General features: G+C 55.5%; 1 protein-coding gene and 1 non-coding gene across 3 annotated transcripts in view; one reads left to right on the top strand and one right to left on the bottom strand.

The window, feature by feature from the left end:
• Nucleotides 1-20,670, top strand: part of SORCS2 (sortilin related VPS10 domain containing receptor 2) — a 489,049-nt gene that overhangs the window by 230,629 nt on the left and 237,750 nt on the right. The gene's annotated exons all lie outside the window — the stretch shown is intronic.
• On the bottom strand, nucleotides 13,971-14,042 carry TRNAY-GUA. Its single transcript has one exon. It is a non-coding gene; the product is annotated as a tRNA-Tyr (tRNA).

The following is a 20,670-nucleotide window of genomic DNA, read 5'->3' as shown; positions in this document are numbered from 1 at the left end:
TTCACTTGCGCAAGGCTCATTCTGGGAGCCCTGCTGGGGGAGGAGCCAGCCCAGTGATCAGAGGTCTTGACTGGGGCTCCTCTTCCACCGCCCACCTGCCTCCTCCAGGGTTGGAGCCAAAAGCTAGGCAGGGCATTCTGGGTGCAGCGCCTCCGACCCCTGCCTAACTCTCACACCCCTGCAAGGCTCAGTGTGGTCAGAGCCTGCCCCAGACCTGCCCCTGGGGGTGACAGGGACAAGCGGAAACTCAGTCCCCATCCACCCCGCCCCCATCCTCTCCTGCTTCCCCAGCCCCTGGTCCCCACCCTCCTACTCTCTCTCCAAGTTTGACTGCTCTCGGGACCTCATATCAGAGAAGGCAATGGCACCCCACTCCAGTACTCTTGCCTGGAAAAATCCCATGGACAGAGGAGCCTGGTAGGCTGCAGTCCATGAGGTCGCTAAGAGTCCGGCACGACTGAGCGACTTCACTTTCACTTTTCACTTTCATGCATTGGAGAAGGAAATGGCAACCCACTCCAGTGTTCTTGCCTGGAGAATCCCAGGGACGGGGGAGCCTGATGGGCTGCCGTCTATGGGGTCGCACAGAGTCGGACACGACTGAGGCGACTTAGCAGCAGCAGCAGCAGTAGCAGCAGGGACCTCGTATAAATGGAACCATGTCTGTCTTTGCGTGACTGCCTTATTTCACTGAGCACGATGTCCTCAAGGTTCATCCCTGTTGGAACCTGTGACAGGATTTCCTTCCTCTTTAAGACTGAGCAACAGTTCACTGTGTGCAGAGGTCTTATTTTGCTTGCCCGTTCTTCCATCCGTGGGCACTTGGGTTTCTTCCACGTTTCAGCTGTTGTGAACAAAGCAGCTATGAGGACACAGATTCCTCGTTAAGACCTTGCTTTCAACTCTTTGGGGATATTATCCGGAGGCAGAAGTGCTGACTCGTATGGTAATTCTGCCTTTGATTCTTTTGAGGACCCGCCCTGTTGTTATTGTCACTGTTCAGTCGCTCAGTCGTGTCCACTCTTTGCGACCCCGTGGACGGTGGCACGCCAGGCTCCCCTGTCCTTCACCATCTCCCAGAGCCTGCTCAAAACTCACGTCCATCGAGTTGGTGATGCCATCCAACCATCTCATCCTCTGTCGTCTCCTCCTCCTGCCCCAAATCTTTCCCAGCATCAGGGTCTTTTCTAAGAACTCGGTTCTTTGCAAAGTATTAGAACTTCAGCTTCAACATCAGTCCTTCCAATGACTATTCAGGACTGATCTCCTTTAGGATGGACTGGTTGGATCTCCTTGCTGCCATACTGTTTTCCTTAGTTTTATATTCCACCATTTTATTTTCATTTTATATTTTATATTCCCACCAACAGTGTACAAGTGTTCCAATTTCTCCACATCTTTGCCAACACACTGATTTATGTGTGTGTGTGAGTGTGTGTGTGTGTGTGTGTGTTTTAAATAGCCATCCTAATGACTCGGGAGATCAGTCCTAAGTATTCATTGGAAGGACTGATGTTGAAGCTAAAGCTCCAATACTTTGTCCATCTGATGCAAAGAGCTGACTTATTTGAAAAGACCCTGATGCTGGGAAAGATTGAGGGCAGGAGGAGAAGGGGACAACAGAGGATGAGATGGCTGGATGGCATCACCGACTCAATGCACGTGAGTTTGGGTAAACTCTGGGAGTTGGTGATGGACAGGGAGGCCTGGCGTGCTGCAATCTATGGGGCCACAAAGAGTCAGACACAACTGAGCGACTAAACTGAACTAAATGACTCTGGAGAAGGGAATGACAACCCACTCCAGTATGCTTGTCTGGAGAATCCCAAGGACAGGGGAGCCTGGCAGGCTATAGTCCATAGGGTTGCAAACAGTCGCACACAACTTGAAGTGACTTAGCACTCACGCATACTAATGGCCGTGGGGTGGTATCACACTGTGCTTTTGATCCTCGATTCCCTGGGGACTAGCGATGTTGAGCATCTTTTCACGCACACATTTGATGGTTTGCAAAGGCTGTCTACATCCTCATCTGATCTGCACATAGATGGGCAAGAGATTCTGGTTCCTGTTTCACAGGTGAGGGCACCTAGCAGCTTGCTTGGGGCCACACACCTCGGTAAGCAGCAGGGGCCTGGAGCCCAGGGCCTCTTCCTCCTGCACTGGGCCCGGACTCCTGTCTCTGCTGAGTGAGAGCCGAAGGGGCCATTAGCCTGTGTCCTGTCCAGGAGGGAGGGGATCTCACCCTGGCACACCGGGGCTGAGTACTGTGTTGTATAAGCAGCCAGTGGTACAGGTTCACCAGATCATTGTAGATGCTGGGATCACCACCACCATCAAACATGTCCTCAAAACATGGAGGCCCAGCTAGAAACCTCCTAGATGGTGTGCCTCAGCCCCTGAGGTTTTGGAGTCCACCCCCACTCCTGGTCCTCCTGAATTAGACCCTCGAATGCTGGTTTTTGGAGGGGGAAGGGAAGGTGTGAGAGGGGACCCTGTGGTGTGAGCTCTGTGGTTGGAGCTGAATCGTGACTCTGCCCCTTGCTAACACAGACCTCATTTTCCTCATCTGTGAAGAGGGGGCTCACGTGTAGAGTGCATGCCGTAACATGCAAAGCTGCTTGTAAACAAAGGGAGAGGAAGACGCAGTAGGTGGATGTGAAGACAGCTGCTTTCTCGGCTGATGCCTGGGGACCCTCGAGACACAGCCTGGTGTAGCGCAAAGAGGGGGTTTTGTGGTGAGAAGCTGTGTGCTGGTTAGCTCTCACGGTGTAACAAACCGCTCCAAACTTTAGGGACTTTGCAAGCAACCCTTTCTGTAGCTGACCTTGGAGGTTAGCACCCTGGGCCAAGCTGACTCAGGCGTCTGCACCCAGGCGCTGGTCAGCTAGGCGGCTCTGCCCCCGGGGACCTGGGGAGACCGGGCTGCCTGCCTCTCAGATTCCGAATGCAGGTGGAGGAACCAACCCGCCCTTACGGAGGCGGTGACAGCAACTGAAATGTGCAGGTGTTCTCATGCCCTGCCGCCCTGTGGTCACGAACCGGACATCTGCAAGCGTCAGCTGAATGGGTCGTGTTTTCCTAAAGCATCTGTTTCTGTGAAGTGGGGTTATTGACACCCATCTAGCCGGAGAGATCTGCAGATCACGTCACCAAAGGCTGTGAAAGAGCCCAGCGCTGGACTTGCACGTAGTAGGTGGTCGGTCCTGTTCACGGATCCTCCTCACCCAGGCCCTGGGCCAAGGGCTAGAGGCCAGGACAGGGCAGGTAGAGTCCATCCTCCCAAGAGTGGAATCGGGGAAGTGAGTGTGGGAGACGCTACTCTGAGAGGCATGCAGACAGGTGTTTGAGCCAGGCAGTGAGAACATTCCAGAACAGGGCTCCACTGGCTCCTCTCCTGGAGGGCGTTGGGAAGAGGGGCTTGGAGTTTTCACGTTGGGCCTTTGTGGCGAGAGTGTGGAGGTGGGTTTGCTGGGAAGGGCTCCATGGAGATGGTGATGTGCGGGGCAGCTGGGTTTCCAGGAGGGAAGCAGTGGTGTGCAGACAGCAGTCTGTGTGTTCTCAGGGGCTGAGTGCTCCAGAGCGGCGGTGGGGACACTTCTCTTGGGGTGTTTCGCTCCAACACGTACCCGTCAGACTGTGACTTCTTGCCAGATAAGCCCAGTCCGCCTCTCCCAGGCCTCGGTGGTGTGAGCTGGGTTCTCAACACTTGGATTCCCCTCTGTCCAAAGGCTGCTGGACGCAGCTTGAGTCTGACAGTCACAGGGCCCAAAACTCCGAGGAATAAAACCGAACCTTCCAGACAAGCTCAGTGAGAGTGTCAGGGAGAGGACAGATGGGTGACGCTCGGAGAGTCTGTGAAGCAGTTTCCCCTCGGCTGGCCCGGGGGCTCCAGGTGGAAACTGTGAAACTGTGGCGAGAAAAGGGGCTGGTCCCCACATCCCGTAAAAACTGCTAATATTGGAGCTGGCAAAGCAATTTGCTGTTTAACTTTGGGAAGAAAAAAAAATCAGACCAGTGATTTGTGTTTATTGAATCTGGAAATAGTGGGCAGGAAGATTGGGAGGATTTGGGGGACGATGGTTCCGCTCCTTCGTGGCTCCGAAGCACAGCCCAGCACATACAAATGGCCCTGATTAATTGTTCGGCAGGAGGCCACGCCACCTGCATACTGATGTGCTTCAGACTGACGTGACGTGGTTTCCTGGTGGACGCACGGGGAGCCCAGATCCAGCAGCAGACACCGGGGTGTGGGGCAGCCGTGATATCAAACCTGCCCCCCTGAGCCCCGCTGTGCCTCTAGGTTGAGGGATGCAGAATGAGAGAAAGCAAGAGCATCCTTTCTTTATTTGGTTTTGGGGCCACTTGTGAACCACAGCATTAATTAATTCGATCATTGCCCTCGAGAAGCGTGTGTTGAGCTTCTCCTCTGGCCAGAGGTGAGCTAAGAGCTGGAGGTATCACAATGAACAGGACACAGCTCTGCAATCCAGACGTTTCCAGTCTAGAGGAGTGAGATGGACCCAGACCACTCCACTATCCTGTGGGGTCATGATGTCGGGATCCAACCCACAGAACCTGCCAGAACCCTCGTGGGTGAGCTGCTGACTAGCTGAGGGAGCCAGAGACACCTCTGTGGGACTGGGACGGGTGGAGTGTTTGGTGATTGGCATTGAGGGATGAATAGAAGTTCGCTGGAAGGCAGGAAGCAGGTGCTACAGGAGAGGACACAGCCTGAGCTCAGGGTGCCCGAGGAACTGCGGTTTGTTCAGGAAAACAGCAGCAGCCTGCAGGTGAGGAGTAGGTTGAATGGGGCAGAGGGAGGAAGAAGGAGAGCAACCGACTTGACAAGAGAGCTTGAATGCTGGGCGCCTGCGGGTGGAGGCCGAGTCCTGATGGCAGGAGGGCCTCGGAGGAGGGCCTCGGCCAGATTTGCCATCTGGGAAGACACATATTGCAATCAATGATGGGTTGTTTTAAGGTGTTTGATTCCATTTAGTGGAGGTAAGAAAACCGGAGGACCCACACCCCCAGGGACCCACAGAAACAGGGCTGTGACCATTTCCATTGAAATCAATGAAGAATGAAAACCAGAACAATAGTCCACCCTAAATTTTCCCCAGTACCCAGACTTTCTGGAATTCCAGCAGCTGTAGGACCTGGTGCAGAGGTGAGGAGCCCAATGTGTGCCTGGCCGGTGGAGGTGGGCAGCTGTGCCCAGCTGTGGTCACGACCCACCGCGCCCTGAGACCCCCAGCATCGCCCCCCTCACTTCATGCTGAGGTGCAGGGAGCCCTCGGGGGCTTTGCCCCAGGTCCTGGGGGTCCCGGCCAAGTTGCCTGGCCGTAAGTGGAGGACTGCCGTGTGCTCCAGCTTTCCCGCGGCCCAGGAGGCCCGGCATCAGGAATGTCCTCCTACGTTTAGCCCTGAAGAATCCTCTGGGCATCAATATTTAATCTTCGTGGTTGCAATTCTCCTTTGCGCTGCTAATACTCTCTTTCATTTTAATTTAGCGGAACGGTACAAATCCTGCAGGTTTCTTTACAATGTACCACGCGCGGTGTCTTGGCTTCGTTCCACAGCCGGTGGGACTTGGGCTCAAGTGCAGGGAGGCAGCGAGTCCGTGGGGGAGGAGCTGGGCTGCGCCGCGTGCCCTTGTTTCTGCTGATTTTGATGTTAATAGTGACACGTCTCCCATCCCCAGGGGGCTGTGCTTACAGATCCATTCACCTTTTTTTTTTTTCAAGTTTGTTTTTTTCTCCTTTATAAAAATACAGAGTCTTTATAACGTCTCCTTTATAAACAATACCAAGAAAATGTAGGACATGTTGACAAGAAAAGACTCACCTTTAATCCCACTTGCCAAAGATGAGAGGCTTTGCTCCTTGTAACAGGTATGCATTTTAAATAGGGCTAATGTTTAATCTCTGTAGACAAACACAGAAAACAAACCAAGCAGACAGACGACTTCCTAGCATCTCCTGTTTCAGAGATGAATGGTCACAGGGTTACGGCACAATCGTCCCGAGACGGGGGCTTCTCTCTTGTTCCCATTTTGCAAATGAGGAGACTGAGATTCAGAGAGGCCTGGGCAGAGCCAGGGCTGGAAGTCAGATTGGCAGAATTAAAACCAGATGGTCCCAGATCTCACTGGCAGGAGACCCTCCGCTCTGCACATGGGGAACCTTCCTCCAAGTGTTTACCACACACAGGGACACAAAGCCAAAAACCGTCCCAGGGCGTTACCTGGCATCTTCCTGGCCTTGCACAGCCTGCTGCGGCCTGTGGGGTGGCCGGGGAGGTCTTGGGCTCTACTCCCTGCCGTCAGTCAGGGGCCCAGGCTCCTTCCGTCTCGTGCCTTCTCTGCCCTCCTTGAGGTCCTCAGGGAGGCGCGTGGTGGGGGGCCAGTCCAGAGTGGGACCCAGGCTGCTGACCAGGACTCTGTCTTACAGCCTTGCCTCATGCAAGGTGGTTTGGGAGATGATGTCTGGGGGGTTGTCGGGGTTGGGGAGGTGGCGTGTGGCTTGGTGAACCATTTAGGGAAATTGCATCTTCCCTGTTACACCCTCCCACCCTCTGACACCACCCGTTTCCCAAAGTGGAGTCAGGGCTGTGAGATCCATCTGGCCGCCGTTAGACAGTGGGTTTCAGGGAGAGTCTGAGAGCTGGTGAGGCCTGAGCTGGGGAAGCAGGGAGGTGGGGTGGGGAGGCTCATGACCCATTTAAGAGGCAGAACTAGGGGGCAGCTGATGCCTTAGATGGGGGGTGACAGGGAGGGAGACTCCTGGAGCGGGGCCCTGGCTGGGCTGTGGGTCTTGCAAGACAGAGGCCCTGGGGAGGGCCCAGAACTCTGGGCAGATGTCATCACCTGGATTCTGTTTGAGGTGTGGCTGCCTGGGAAGGGCCCACGGGGGGCCTGGGGGTGACACCTGGCTGCGTCTCCCTCTGGAGTCGTGTGGGGCTTGTGGGTGCCCAAGGCTTCTTGGAGGGATGCCGAGGTTTCATGGCTTGGTGTTGCCCAGGGTGGCCACCCCGCCCGGCCAGCCTGGCTCTGGCCCAGGTGCTGGCGGCTGCAGCTGTCCTGGTGCAGCAGGTCACACGGGCCCCTGGGCATCCGGACGGCAGTCTGGGTGATCCACGGGGCCCATGTGCTGCTGCTAGAAGCTGCCGAGCGTGGCCGAGTGACAGGTCACCCCACACTGCCACCTTCGTCTGCATGGACCCTTGCTGGGGATGGCAGCAGCGGACTGGAATTTTCCAAGAAAATTCGGATGCGTCATTCTTCTTTCTCAGCCCCGTGAGATGAGGAGACCATGGCCCCAGGCCCTTCCCCAGCACAGGGACCCTTCTTCCTGCATTCAGCGGTCTGTCCTGCTGGCAGGCTCTGGCCGCTCCAGCCCAGTGACCCATCATTGGAGATGCCTACAGGGTTTCCCCTTGTGGCTCAGTTGGTAAAGAATCTGCCTGCAATGCAGGAGACCGTGGTTTGATTCCTGGGTCAGAAAGATCTGCTGGAGAAGGGATAGGCTACCCACTCCAGTATTCTTGGGCTTCCCTGGTGGCTCAGCTGGGAAAGAATCCACCTGCAATGTGGGAGACCTGGGTTGGATCCCTGGGCTGGGAAGATCCCCTGGAGAAGGGAAAGGCTACCCACTCCAGTATTCTGGCCTGGAGAATTCCATGGACTGTATATTCCGTGGGGTCGCAGAGTTAGACATGACTGAGCGACTTTCACTTTTACAGGGTTGGTTGGGGCAGGCATCTGTCTAAGGCTCCGCCCTCCTGGCTTCAGAAGGGAGGTCCCTGTCCCTCACACCACCCCCACACCTAGCTCCCATGCTTGCGTTCGGCTCCACTGTCTCCTGCAAGGCATGGGTCTCCGCCACCCTCTTGTGAACCTACTCCGGCTCCGTGTCTCCGCAGTCACTGCTCATGAGGCTTCTGTGTGAATAGCCCTGGTCCCAGGAGGACACCCCAGCCTGCTTCTAGCTATGGAGAGGTGTCTCCTAATGTAGCCCCAGGTCGCAGCCTTGCTTATGGTAGCTAACACCTGCACCATGCCTGGCTGGCCTCCCTGCCCCATGGCACCCAGGCCTGTTGCACAGGCTGCTGTCAAGCACTGTCTTCATCTCCCTCAACCACATCCCAGTCATTTCAGCATCCCTGGGACCAGCCTGGGCCTGGAATGGAGCCAGGGCTCCAGAACAATTTGAAGAGCCTGCTCTGCAAAAAGATGAGGTAGAAGCTTCAGAGGATGGAGTCACCCTCTGCTCGGATGAGAGCTGGAGTGGCCTCCAGGTCCTGGGTATGAGAGGAGGGCAGTACTTGGGAAGGTACGTGGGGTGGATGGGTGCATGAATGCATGAACTGATACCGTGCAACAGCAGGGCCTGACTTTTCTCCACACCCAACTTGATCTTCTTCAATTGAAATGCTCTGCCTAGTCTCAGTTGTTTGTTTGGATTCTAATCATCTCCTGTACCTTGATCAATTCTCACTGTCAGCATTGTGGGGGGATTCGGTTAGGCAAAGGCAGGGCTCTTCCTGGGCTTTGAGGAGTCTGAGTCTTGATGCCTTTCCCTTACCATTGTGCTGCTATGTACTCAGCTGCTCAGTCGTGTCTGACTCTTTGTGACCCCATGGACTGTAACCCACCAGGCCCCTCTGTCCATGGGATTCCCCAGGCAAGAATACTGGAATTGGTGGAGCCATTTCCTCCTCCGGGGATCTTTCTGACCCAGGGAGTGAACCTGCATCTCTTGCCTCCCCTGCAATGGCAGGCGGATTCTTTACCACTAACACCCCCTGGAAAGCCCTCCCTTCCCACTAAAAGCACCAAATCAGGTGTCAAGCAGACGTGCATCAGATCCCCACTGTACCATCTTGTGGCTGTGTGACCTCAAGCAACTTGTTTAACCTCTCTGAACTACCGTGTGTTCATTTGGGAAATAAACTGCAGTATCTTGAAGAGTTGTTGTGAGGTCAGATGTGAGGAAAAACAAAGGCGTTCAGCACAGAGCTTGACGATGGATGTGAGACAGCAATGACGTCGATGGTGGTGATGGTGATGGTGGTGGTGATGGTCATGATGGTGGTGATGGTGGTGGTTTGTTGGTGATGATGATAATGAAAATCACAGCAAGGGACTGAAAAGACGATGACAGAGACAGGGGTCCTGTGATTAATCTGATGGATAAGAGTTGTTTCTTCAAGAGCTTCAGCACTCTGAGAAGTCACAGTTGGCTTGGCACAGATCCTGATGGTAAGTGGTGTGGTTTATTTCTCTTCCCTCGGCTCTCTGGGTGTTTCCTGGGAGAGCAGGTGATGGATCAGAAGCTACAGAAAGAATCTTGAGTATCCAGAGAGATTCTGTTCTCAAACACCTGTCTAGTCTGTTGCATTCTTCTAGCCACCAAGGGCTGCCAAGTCTCTAGCTGATTGGTCCCCAGTCTCTGAGGGTGCTTTAAAAATTACAAGCCTGGTCCCCACCCCCAGAGATTCTGAGTAAATTGGACTGCAGTAGGGCCCTTGTGTCTGTTTTAAAAGCTCCCCCAATGATTTCAATCTGCAACCAAGCTGAGAACCCTGCAAGGAATTTCATTTTTTCACACTGCAGACCTGTTTAAAGACAATCTCCCACCTGACATCTGGTGGGGAGGTGAGATTAGCGTCACAGCCAGAGTTTGTCATCAGAGAGAGGGGGGCAGCTATTGCCAGACGGTGGTCCTCACATTCAGTCATGTTGAAAGGAAAGAAAAGAGAGGAGGTCAGAGGTCACAAAGGAGGGAGACAGATGAACTGAAGTCACAGGACTAGGGGTTCCAGTCTTCCTTAGGCAGGTTTGTGGCCAAGGGAAAGCCTTTCCTTCTCCTCCTTGGGCCTTACCATCTCTTTTCCCCAAATGGATAAATGGGATCAGATTTGGTTAGGGAGTTACTCAGGGTCTCACAGCAACTTACCATATCTATGCGTCCACCTACCTACCCACCCACCCACCCGTCTATCATCCATCCATCCACCCATCCACTCACTCTCCCACCATCCATCCTTCCATCCATCCATCCACCCATCCATCTATCCATCCATCCATCCACCTACCCATTCATTCTCCTACCATCCATCTATCCATCCATTCACCTATCCATCTATCCATCCATCCATCCACCCATCCACTCACTCTCCTACCATCCATCCTTCCTTCCATCCATCCATCCACCCATCCGTCTATCCATCCATACACCCATCCATCTATCCATCCATCCACCCATCCATCTATCCATCCATCCATCCATCCACCTATCCATTCATTCTCCTACCATCCATCCTTCAATCCACCCATCCACCCATCCATCTATCCATCCATTCACCCATCTGTCCATCCGTCTACCCATCCATCCATCCTTCCATCCATCCATCCATCCATCCATCCACCCATTTCATCCATCCACCCATCCATTCATCACCCATCCATTCACTCTCCCACCATCCTTCCTTCCATCCATCTATCCATCCATTCACCTATCCATCTATCCATCCATCCATCCACCCATCCACTCACTCTCCTACCATCCATCCTTCCATCCATCTATCCACCCATCCGTCTATCCATCCATCCACCCATCCATCTATCCATCCATCCACCCATCCACCCATCCATCCATCCACCTATCCATTCATTCTCCTACCACCCATCCTTCCATCCATCTATCCACCCATCCGTCTATCCATCCATCCACCCATCCATCTATCCATCCATCCACCCATCCACCCATCCATCCATCCACCTATCCATTCATTCTCCTACCACCCATCCTTCCATCTATCCATCCACTCATCCATCTATCCATCCATTCACCCATCTGTCCATCCAGCTACCCATCCATCCATCCTTCCATCCATCCATCCACCCATTTCATCCATCTACCTACCCACCCATCTACCCATCCATTCACTCTCCCACCATCCTTCCTTCCATCCATCCATCCACCCACCCATCCATCACCTATCCATTCATCCACCCACCTTCCCACTTTTTTGTCCATTCACTTTCCCACCTCAGTCTTGTTAGAGGGGAAGAAAATGAAGCAGAGTTCTGGGATGACCAGGGGCACCCCGGGCTGTACCCCCCTACGGGCATCCCATTCACCAGCACATGTGCTCTTTCCTGGCCCCTGAACCAGGCAGTGCTGGGATTTAAAAGGAGACTGAGACAGGATGCAACCCTCAAGGGGTCTGTGGCTGTGTCTGGGGAGGAGCAGATACCACCAACAGACACAAGGTTGTGATCAGGGTTGTCTGAGAGGCAGAGGAGAAGGTACCCAGGCAGGGAGCCAGGTCAGAGAATGAGGCTGGGAGAGGCTGACTTCAGATGAGCAGCTCAGGGCTGTGTGGCTCAGGACACCTGCTTCAACCTCCCTGCACCTCCCCTTCTTCATGCACACAGAGGTGCTGCCTCGTACTTCACTGGGGCCATCATGAGGGTCTCTCCCTGGGGCATCTGGAGACAGTGTGATTATTTGAGATGCTAATAGCTTTTAAAGTTATTCTGCCTGTGTTGATGTCTGAGGTCACTGTAGGTAGCTGGCTTCTGAGTTACTTCTCTTGAAAATTTTCAGGAGGGGGATCTGGATGGGAGGGAGAACCTGGGCAGGAAAGAGAAGGCAGGAGTGTCTGGGGCCATCCTGAGTCCGGAGGGTGGTGGGCCTGGTGGGGGCCTGCTGGACAGGTGCATTGACATGCCGTGGGGGCCTTGGCTGCCGGAAGCTAAGTCGGTCTGCCTGGGGCTGAGGGAGACACAGGCTGCTCTAGAAGGAGGAGCTGTTGCAGTGGTGGAGAGATGCCTGGGGACACACGGGCTGGACCCTAGCCAGGAGGAGAGGACAGAGCCATTAGGGCTGAGCATTTGAACAAAGCGCCCTGGCCCCGCGGAACTCACAAGTCCATGCAGAAGGGCTTAGTCACTCAGTCGTGTCTGACTCTGCGATCCCGTGGACTGTTTGCTGCCAACTCCTCTGTCCAGGGGATTCTCCAGGCAAGAGTACTGGAGTGGGTTGCCATGTCCCTCTCCACCCATGCAGAAGGCGGGCCACGAAAAGAACAAACACTGATGCTTTACCCCCATGGCCCTGCCGCTTCATCCCGAGCCCACGGCTGTTCTCAGTGCTGGGTGAACATTTCGCGCGTGAAGATCGGTGACGTCAGACTGATGGGTGAAGGAGGGGGCTGACCACGGCAGAGGGAACGAGAGCTGGCATTTCAGATGGGTGGTCAGGGAGGCCCCACACCCAGGAGGAGCCATTTGAGGGTGGCGGCCAGCCCTGGAGGGTCTAAAGGAGAGAGAGTTCCAGGCCAAGGAACAGCTGAGGCCAAGGCTGGAGGCCTGGGTCATGTTTCTGCAGCTCTAGGTCAGGCCCTGCGGGTCAGAGGAGCTCGGGAGGGGCTGCCTCTGCCCAGTGTCCCAGCGAGCATCCTTTCCCGCTGCCCCGACCCTTCAGACTCACAGAACCCACCTCAGATGCCAGAGAGCCATTCCATGCCTTCTCCCTTCGCGAGGACAGAGCCTCTGTGCTCCCTCATGTAAGCGTCTTTTCAATTAAAGCTGATGCTGCCAGGCCTTCAGTAATGAATTCATAAGAAAGGCCTGCAGACCCAAACCTGCCACCCTGCCCATGTGTCTTCTACGTGGCACTTGTTGGTGATGGGGCAGGGCTGGGCATCCCAGCCATGCCATCGTCACCTTCCTTCTAGGGAAAGGGTAGTGGTGCTCCCAGGAGGACTCACTGGGCCCCCTGACCCTCCGTCACACAGCAAGCTGACCAGGCACCCAGGGGAGGTCTGAGCCGCTCTCATCTCCTTGATGCATGGTGTTCCTGGGAGGAGGCTGTTCTGTGTGTGGACCAGGCGGGTCCTGAGTGCTGCTGGCCCAGCAATGAGGCTCCTTCCTCCGGGTCTGGACGCAGGTCTTGCTTTGCAGAATGATCCCCAATGGGCACCCTTTATACAGGCTTTGCTGATACGGACTTGCAGGTCAAGGTCCAAGGTGTCTTGCCTCACCTGCCTGCCTGCCCCATGCTTCTAGAACATAAACTTTAAGGAGTAGGAAGCTGGGCTCTGGAGGAAGGCCTGGGCATCCAAGTTCACTTGGCAGTTCATAGCGCCTGGACCCTGACATCTGAGGCTCCATTTCCTTGTCTCTAGAGCAGTATGAGTGTCCCCACCCTGGGTTGCTGGGATCCTGGTGTCAACTAAAGAAAGATGTACAACTTGAGAGTTGTGTAAGTAAGTAAGTGTTAGTCTCTCAGCCATGCCCAACTCTTTGCAGCCCCATGGACTGCAGCCCACCAGGCTCCTCTGTCCATGAAATTGTCCAGGCAAGGATACTGGAGTGGGCTGCCGTTTCCTTCTCCAGGGGTGAGTTCAGTTTTATTTGGGGCAAAATGAAGCCTGCAGCCCAGGAGGCAGCATCTCAGCGAGCTCTGAGAGCCTGCTCCAAAAAGTCAATATATAAGGTTTTAGTGAAGGAGGAGTTCAATGCTATGAAGCACTCATTTTACAAAAGGTTTTTGTTAGTTGTGAGGGTCTGATGTCCCCATGAAGGGATTGAGTGCTTCTCTAGATATGAGCAGATGCAAGGATGGAGATCGTAAAATCTGTTCCTAAAAACATCCAACTATCTAAAGACCTGTCCCACCAGATTCCCTGGAGCACAGAGGGTCTCACTCCACCCTGAACTCCCTCAGGGGGTGTTGAAGGTCAATATAGCAGCATGAGGTTCAAGCTCCGTAGAGGCAGATGGCAAGCGCCTTTGTTGTTCAATCATTGGCAATGCTCTTGAAGTGAAGTGAAATGAAGTCGCTCAGTCGTGTCCGACTCTTTGCGACCCCGTGGATATAGCCTACAGGCTCCTCAATCCACGGAATTCTCCAGGCAAGAATACTGGAGTGGGTTGCCTTTTCCTTCTCCAGGGGATCTTCCCGACCCAGGGATCGAACCTGGGTCTCCAGCATTACAGGCAGATGCTTTACCATCTGAGCCACCAGGGAAGCCCTGGCAATGCTCTTGGTGAGTGCCAATTTGTAGTTGACACCGGCAGGTGGCCCGGGGCACCCAGGGATGCTCTGGCTGCCAGCTCTCTTCCCGGGGCCTCCTGGGCTGGCTGTGCAGACGGATTGCTGGTTGGGGAGGGTTTGGTGGGCAGCTGGGAATTCACTGTGTGGGGAAGGGCCAAGGAGCAGGAACTGGGCTAGGTGGACGCCCCACCTCAGCGGACATGGAGCCTCAAGGGAGCCCGCAACTGGCACAGGGGCCAGCTATAGGGAGATGCCGGTGGCAAGGATGGAGCCCAGGTCTTGAAGGACCTAGCGTGTCAGTGTCAAACCCTGGTGCTCGGTCACCGTCCTCTTAGAGCAGCCTGTGAAGAGGCAGAGGGATGGACAGAGCCCTCTGCCCACCCTTCACCCCCCATCCTGTTGCTTTCCCGGATCCACGCTTCTTAGAGGAGCCGGGAGCAGAGACTCACAAGCCAGGTGCAAGAGCCTCCAGCCCCACCTCCCACGATCCCGTCAGGAGGGGCTCCCTGAGTGAGACAGGGCGGGTGGGTCCTCATCCTGTGTGTCATTAGCGTCGCCCTAGGGGGGAGAAGGAGATGGCACCCCACTCCAGTACTCTTGCCTGGAAAATCCCATGGACGGAGGAGCCTGGTTGGCTGCAGTCCATGAGGTCGCTAAGAGTCGGACATGACTGAGCGACTTCACTTTCACTTTTCACTTTCATGCATTGGAGAAGGAAATGGCAACCCACTCCAGTGTTCTTGCCTGGAGAATCCCAGGGACGGGGGAGCCTGGTGGGCTGCCGTCTATGGGGTCGCACAGAGTTGGACACGACTGAAGTGACTTAGCAGCAGGGGGCCCCCACCCTCGGGGACCCATGTGACTGGGAGGCAGGACCAGATAACGGAACAAAACTTCCATCAGCTCAGATTGTGGAGGAAAGCGGGATTTGAGCCTCAATTTAAAAAAAAACAAAAAACATTTCATCCTTGAGACCATAATTGCCAATTAGATACTTTGTTTCATTGATTTCTTTCACAAAGATGGTACAGGCCCCTGGCGTGTGCAGCTCTGTATGCTGGACATGGAAGAATTTGCTAGACTAACACCTTTAGGCTCACGATGTTCGCCAACCTTTGTTCTAAGCATTGATCATTAATTTTTTCATATTAAAGCATCTGAAGGAGGGATGTTATCAGGAATGCAAAAAGCTAATGAGCAAAGATGAAAAGCTGTTTCTAGAACAAATATACCATCAATAAAACATCAGCGTGTGTTTGCTGAGTTGAATGTGAGGCATTGGGTCAGCAGCTGGGGATGGGAGGCGGGGGTCTCCTGCACTCTGGGTGTATGGAGGTGCAAAGGAGAGTGTGTCCCCAGGGAGCCTGGGAGCCGGTGGGGTGACTCGGGTACCTAAAGGGACGGTGATTTCCAACGGGGATGGGTGGTCAGGAGACACGTAGGAAGAGCCTGCCTCGGCCAAGGACAGCTCCAGAGATGGGAGTGAGCTGATGGGCTCAAGTAGGGCTGGAGGGTGACTGCACCAGGCAGAGGCAGCAGCAGGCGCAAAGGGTCAGAAGCAAGACATCTGGAACCTTCCAGAAGGTTGGTAAGCTGAAGTCTAGGAGTCATACTATAGGGATCCTGGTGGGAAGATGCCAGAACCCCAAGATGGGATCAGTTCACAAAGGGCCCTGAACATACATGAACGTGAGTGCAAGCGTACACACGCATGCACGCATGCACACACACACAGTTTTTGGCGTGGACTCTGCTGCTGTGGTTTGGGGCCCGGCACAGTGACTTTACAGCACAGCACAGTGACTGACCCTTCTGTACTGCTCAGAGAGGTCCGGTGGGGGCTTGGCACCTGAAAGCTGTGGTGAGAAGGACAGACTGGGTCCCTGGCCCTGAGGGAGCGAATGACGCACTGCAGTGGGCACCGTGCCAACGCCCAGAGTGGGGCAGGCGGGCGCTGAGGGCAGTCTCTGGCCAGTGCCCAGTGGGCCCTCTTTCCTGAGAGGCTCCACAGGTGCAAAGGGCTCAGGCAGCGTGACAGCCAGGACCCTCCAGAGAGACTAAAGTAATGGGAGACAGATGGACAGGTATGGATGAATGGATAGACAGATAATAGGAAGAAACAGGCATAAGTGTGCGTGCCATGCCAAGTCACTTCAGTCGTGTCCGACTCTTTGCGACCCCGTGGACTGTAGCCCACTCCTCTGTCCATGGGATTCTCCAGGCACGAACACTGGAGTGGGTTGCCATGCCCTCCTCCAGGGGATCTTCCTGACCCAGGGATGGAACTCCCGTCTGCTGTATTGGCAGGCAGATTCTTTACCACTCGTGGCACCTGGGAAGGCGAAGGTTAATGGATTTATTTTAAGGACATGGCTACTGTAATTGGCGGTTAGCAAGTCAGAAAGCTGCAGGGCAGACCTGCCGGCTGGACCCTCAGGCAGGAGCTGATGGAGTGGCCTTGAGGCAGAATTTCTTTGGGAAACTTGCTCTCAAGTCCTTGAGCAAGCTAGAGGAGGTGCCCCGGCATGATCCAAGAGTCACCTCCTCAGTTAAAGTCTGGTGTAGATGGACTGAGCGTCATAGATGCGAACCACGTCGACAAGATTCCTTCACAGCCAAGCCTAGACGTGGGTTTGGGGGAACCACTGAGGCCGTGGTCTGGCCCGGTGGACCCAGGAACTGTCACCGGTAGCTGGACACTTTCCTGACAACACGCAGAGGGGACGTGGGCCTGGGAAAAAGCAAAGTGGAAAATGCTCCTGAGAAGCCAGCACACTGGCCGGCCAGCAGCGCCCAGGTCCACAGGACTGGCCCCTCCTCCCACCTGCCTTTCCACCTGCAGTCCCTCCCCTCCCCCACCCCTCCCCCTCAGTCCCTCCTCCCCTCACCCCTCCTCCCACCCCACCCCTCCCCCTGCGGCCCCTCCCCCCACCCCCGCCCCTCCTCCCACCCCTCCTCCCCCTCAGCCCCTCCTCCCCCCGCCCCTCCCTCTGTGCCCCTCCTCCCCTGCCCCTCACCCCCAGCCACCCCTGCACAGCAGAGCTCCCCCAGCACCTGCTCTCAGCTCTCCCTGCACTGCTCTTTCCCTGCGGCCCTGGTCGTAGTTTCACATCCCATCCCAGGGCGCAGGCCTGCTGTCCGCTTCCCGCTTCCCGTAATGGAAGGGCTGCTCTTCCTCAAGCAAGCAGTTCCGAAAGCCAGTCTCAGCACTGGGTCTGGGAAAGTGCACACCTCCTTGGCTCTTCTGGCATCTAAGACAATTTCCCTGAAGATGCTGTGAACTTGACTGTCTCCTTTAACCCCAGGGCACCACTGGGGACATGGCTGGGGTGCCAACGACCCCCCCACCTGAGGCCTTGCAGTGATCACGAGAGATTGGCAACCGCCCTCGGGATCCCCTCTGGGCCCTGGGGAGGGGTCTCAGCCAACAGGGTCAGAGGCAGGATGGTGTTTGGCCTCTTGTGGAAGGTGGGTCCCAGTCTTGGAAGGAGCCAGCATCTCTCATGGAAAGTCCACTGGGCGATCCTGGTGGCCGTGGGGGAGCTTGTGGGGGACACACGTTGGGAACTGTTCAGCCCCAGGGCTCCCGGCCGAGGGACCAGAGCAGCTGAGCGACCCCCACCCTGTTCTGGATTCCGTGTTCTTGCAGAGTTCGGGCAGCTGGTGACTCAGCCGAGTGTGGTTCCGGACCCCAGGGGGACCAGGGGCTGGACAGCACCCAGCTTCCTCGAGGCACAGGTGGCACGACTGGGGATGACCAGGTGGAGGGGGCTTTGATCCTGAGCAGCCCAGCGCCCTTCCTCCAGCCTCACACCAGCGGAGGGTGCCGTCAGCACCCTTCCCAGAGCAGCCGCTGCTGCCGAGATTCAGCGTCAGCTGTGCAGAAGGCCGCATGCAGACATGTACATGTCCCTGACCCTGGGACTCATGGCCGTGTTCCTAGCCCCCCAGCCCCAGGCCCCTTTCACTCTCACACGGGTGGGCATGAGGGTTCCTTGAGGGGGCTGTGTGCTAAGCAGCCCCACTGTGAGAAGATCGGGACCCAGGTGCCAAGTCAGTCTGTCCTGTGAGCGGCTGGAACGCTTGCTCAATGAGGTGATGTAAGAAAACCCCCGGTGCGTAGTAGGTGTGCAGTAACATGCGCTCCCAGACAGAAAGAAATGGTTGAAAATCCATTGGTGGCGAAGGAAACTCTGCAGTGGGGGCTTCTTCTTGGGGCTGTGGCCGGCCCAGGAGACCAAACCCCCACGTCTCTGTGACTTGCCCCCACCTCCTGGGCCCTGTGTTGAAATGTCCTTCTGGGCGAGGCCTTCCGTCTCCCCCAGCACGCTGCTACTCTCCCCTGAGCACTGACCCCCCGGACTCTACGTTGCTCCTGTGTGTGTCCGCTCTCCTTGCCAGGAGGCAGGGGGCTTGGTCTGTCCTGTCCTTTCCCCCATTGGAGGACAGGGCACCTGGAAGCCCCCTCTCTACATGTTTCAGGGGCTTTTTCTGCCTGGGGACAGGTCTACTTAAGTTACCCCAGCACGCCCAGTGTGACTGGGATGAGCTTCCTTGCTGTGCGTGCATGGGTGCTCAGTGGCTCAGTCGTGTCTGACTCTTTGCGACCCTGTGGGCTGTACCTGCCAGGCTCCTCTGTCCATGGGATTCTCCAGGCAGCAATACTGGAGTGGGTTGCCATTCCCTTCTTCATTCCTGGCTGTGGGTGCCTGGTAACTCTCTGGTCAGTTTCCAGGACGTGGAGGAAGTGGCCTGGCAGTCCCTGCTCCCTGAGCTCAGTACAGAGAGGGGCACGGGGCACACACCATGTGTGTTGTGGGTGCACAAGCCTGGGCAGAGCAGGGAGGGTGTGAGAGCTGGGTTTGCTGATGCCTGTCCCTAGGATCAGGGGAGGAGGAACTTTGCAAGCAGTCCCGGGGTGCATGGGAGGGGCCACATAATGACAGGCTTATCATAGCCTGGATTGTCACGTGGCAGGTGCGAAAATGGGTAACTCGGAAGATGTGCAGGTAGGACAGCGGGTGCCGGGGAGGGAAGGGAGGCAAGCGCCCACCCCGAGGCCGTGCCAAAGCCAGCGCACGCCTCTGGGACTCCCCCTCTCTGGCTCTCTCTCCTGGTGTATAATCCTGCAGTGTCTGGAGCAGAAAGAGCTGAGGGGGAATCATGGCGTGTCCCAGTTAGAGCTCTGCAGGTTGCAAAATAGAAACTGCCTCCATTTAACTTAAGTACAGAGAGGCTGGTAGTTAGAAATCAGACATGCTCCTGATCCAGGGGGCAGACAGTACTGGGGGATGTGGATCATGGCGTGGGGACAGGGCTGGGCAGACAATACTGGGGGGCAAGCATCATAGGGAGGGGTGTGGCTGGGCAGACAGTACTGGGGGGCGAGCATCGTGGCGTGGGGGCGGGGCGGGGCCTGTCCACTCCCCGCTTCATCAGACACTTTCTCCCGCCTTTTTCCGTCCGAGGACGCCCTGCAGCTGGGCGCTTGGTCTGCTCCACAGACCCGCTTATCACAGCAGCCTTGCACCAGAGGCCTTATCAGAGAACAGCTCAGAGGCCCCCTCAGCCCGCTTCTCCAGGCCTAGTTCCAAGTTCCCAGGAGGGAGAAGATGACCCGTTCACTGAGGGCCCATGTCCAGGCCTGGCACAACCAGCCGCAGCCAGACAGGCAGGGCCTGCCCTCACCAGCGAGAGCCCTCCCCAGGCGGCTCTGGACGGGAAGGGACTGGAGGGAACCACGTGCATCTCCCCTGGACGCGGGTGGCCCTGCAGAGCTCCCAGCCTCAGTTTCTTGTCTGTGAAATGCAGAGATGGGCACTTAGAAAACCCCTTCTTGTGGGGGTTGATGGCGGAAAATAAGATGCTCGGTTGAAAAGCACTTGGAACTGCCTGGACCTTGTATCTTCCGACACAGTCCTTACGGTGTGCTAGCCAGGCGAGAAATACAGGCACGGGCCCTCAAGTTGGGGAATAGTCCATCTTGGACCCCACCCATTTGCTACGTGCCCTCAGGACTTTCCGGGCCTCTTGTATCAGCTGCTCTGCTGGCCTCGTGGTTCTAGAAAGGTCCAGTGAGCTAAGGTTCAAGAGTACTGGCTCACGGCAGGTCCTTGATGTGTGTATGTGTTTTTAATAAGTGGGTGAAAGATAAGACATTTTTGGTAATGTTTTCCACTAACGTAAATATGAAAATAACTTTGTTTCATATGAATTCACTTATTCGTTCGCTCATTCTTGGCTGCATCGGGCATTCAGCATCGGGTTTTGGCGTTCGGGTTCTTCCGGGAGCAGTGCTGGCCTCTGTCTTGTTGGGGCGTGTAGACTCTAGATCGCAGGCTCAGCAGTTGCTGCTCAGGGGCTCAGTTGCCCTGTGGCATGTGGTATCTTAGTTCCCCGACCAGGGATTGAACCCTCGTCCCTTGCCTTGGAAGGCGGATTCTTAACCGCTGGGCCGCCAGAGGAGTCCCTGAAAATAACTTGGAAGTCAAGTCTAAGCAGAACTTTTTCCACCTGGATTCTCAGAATTGTGGGACTTTGAGATAATCTAATGCACACCTTTCACTTATCAGAGGTGGGGCCTCCGGGGTAAAGAGAAACT

The sequence above is a fragment of the Bubalus bubalis genome, chromosome 7, assembly GCF_019923935.1.
Source record: "Bubalus bubalis isolate 160015118507 breed Murrah chromosome 7, NDDB_SH_1, whole genome shotgun sequence".
NCBI lineage: Eukaryota > Metazoa > Chordata > Mammalia > Artiodactyla > Bovidae > Bubalus > Bubalus bubalis.
The sequence above is the reverse complement of the archived record's forward strand: the minus strand, read 5'-3'. Positions and strand labels throughout refer to the sequence as shown.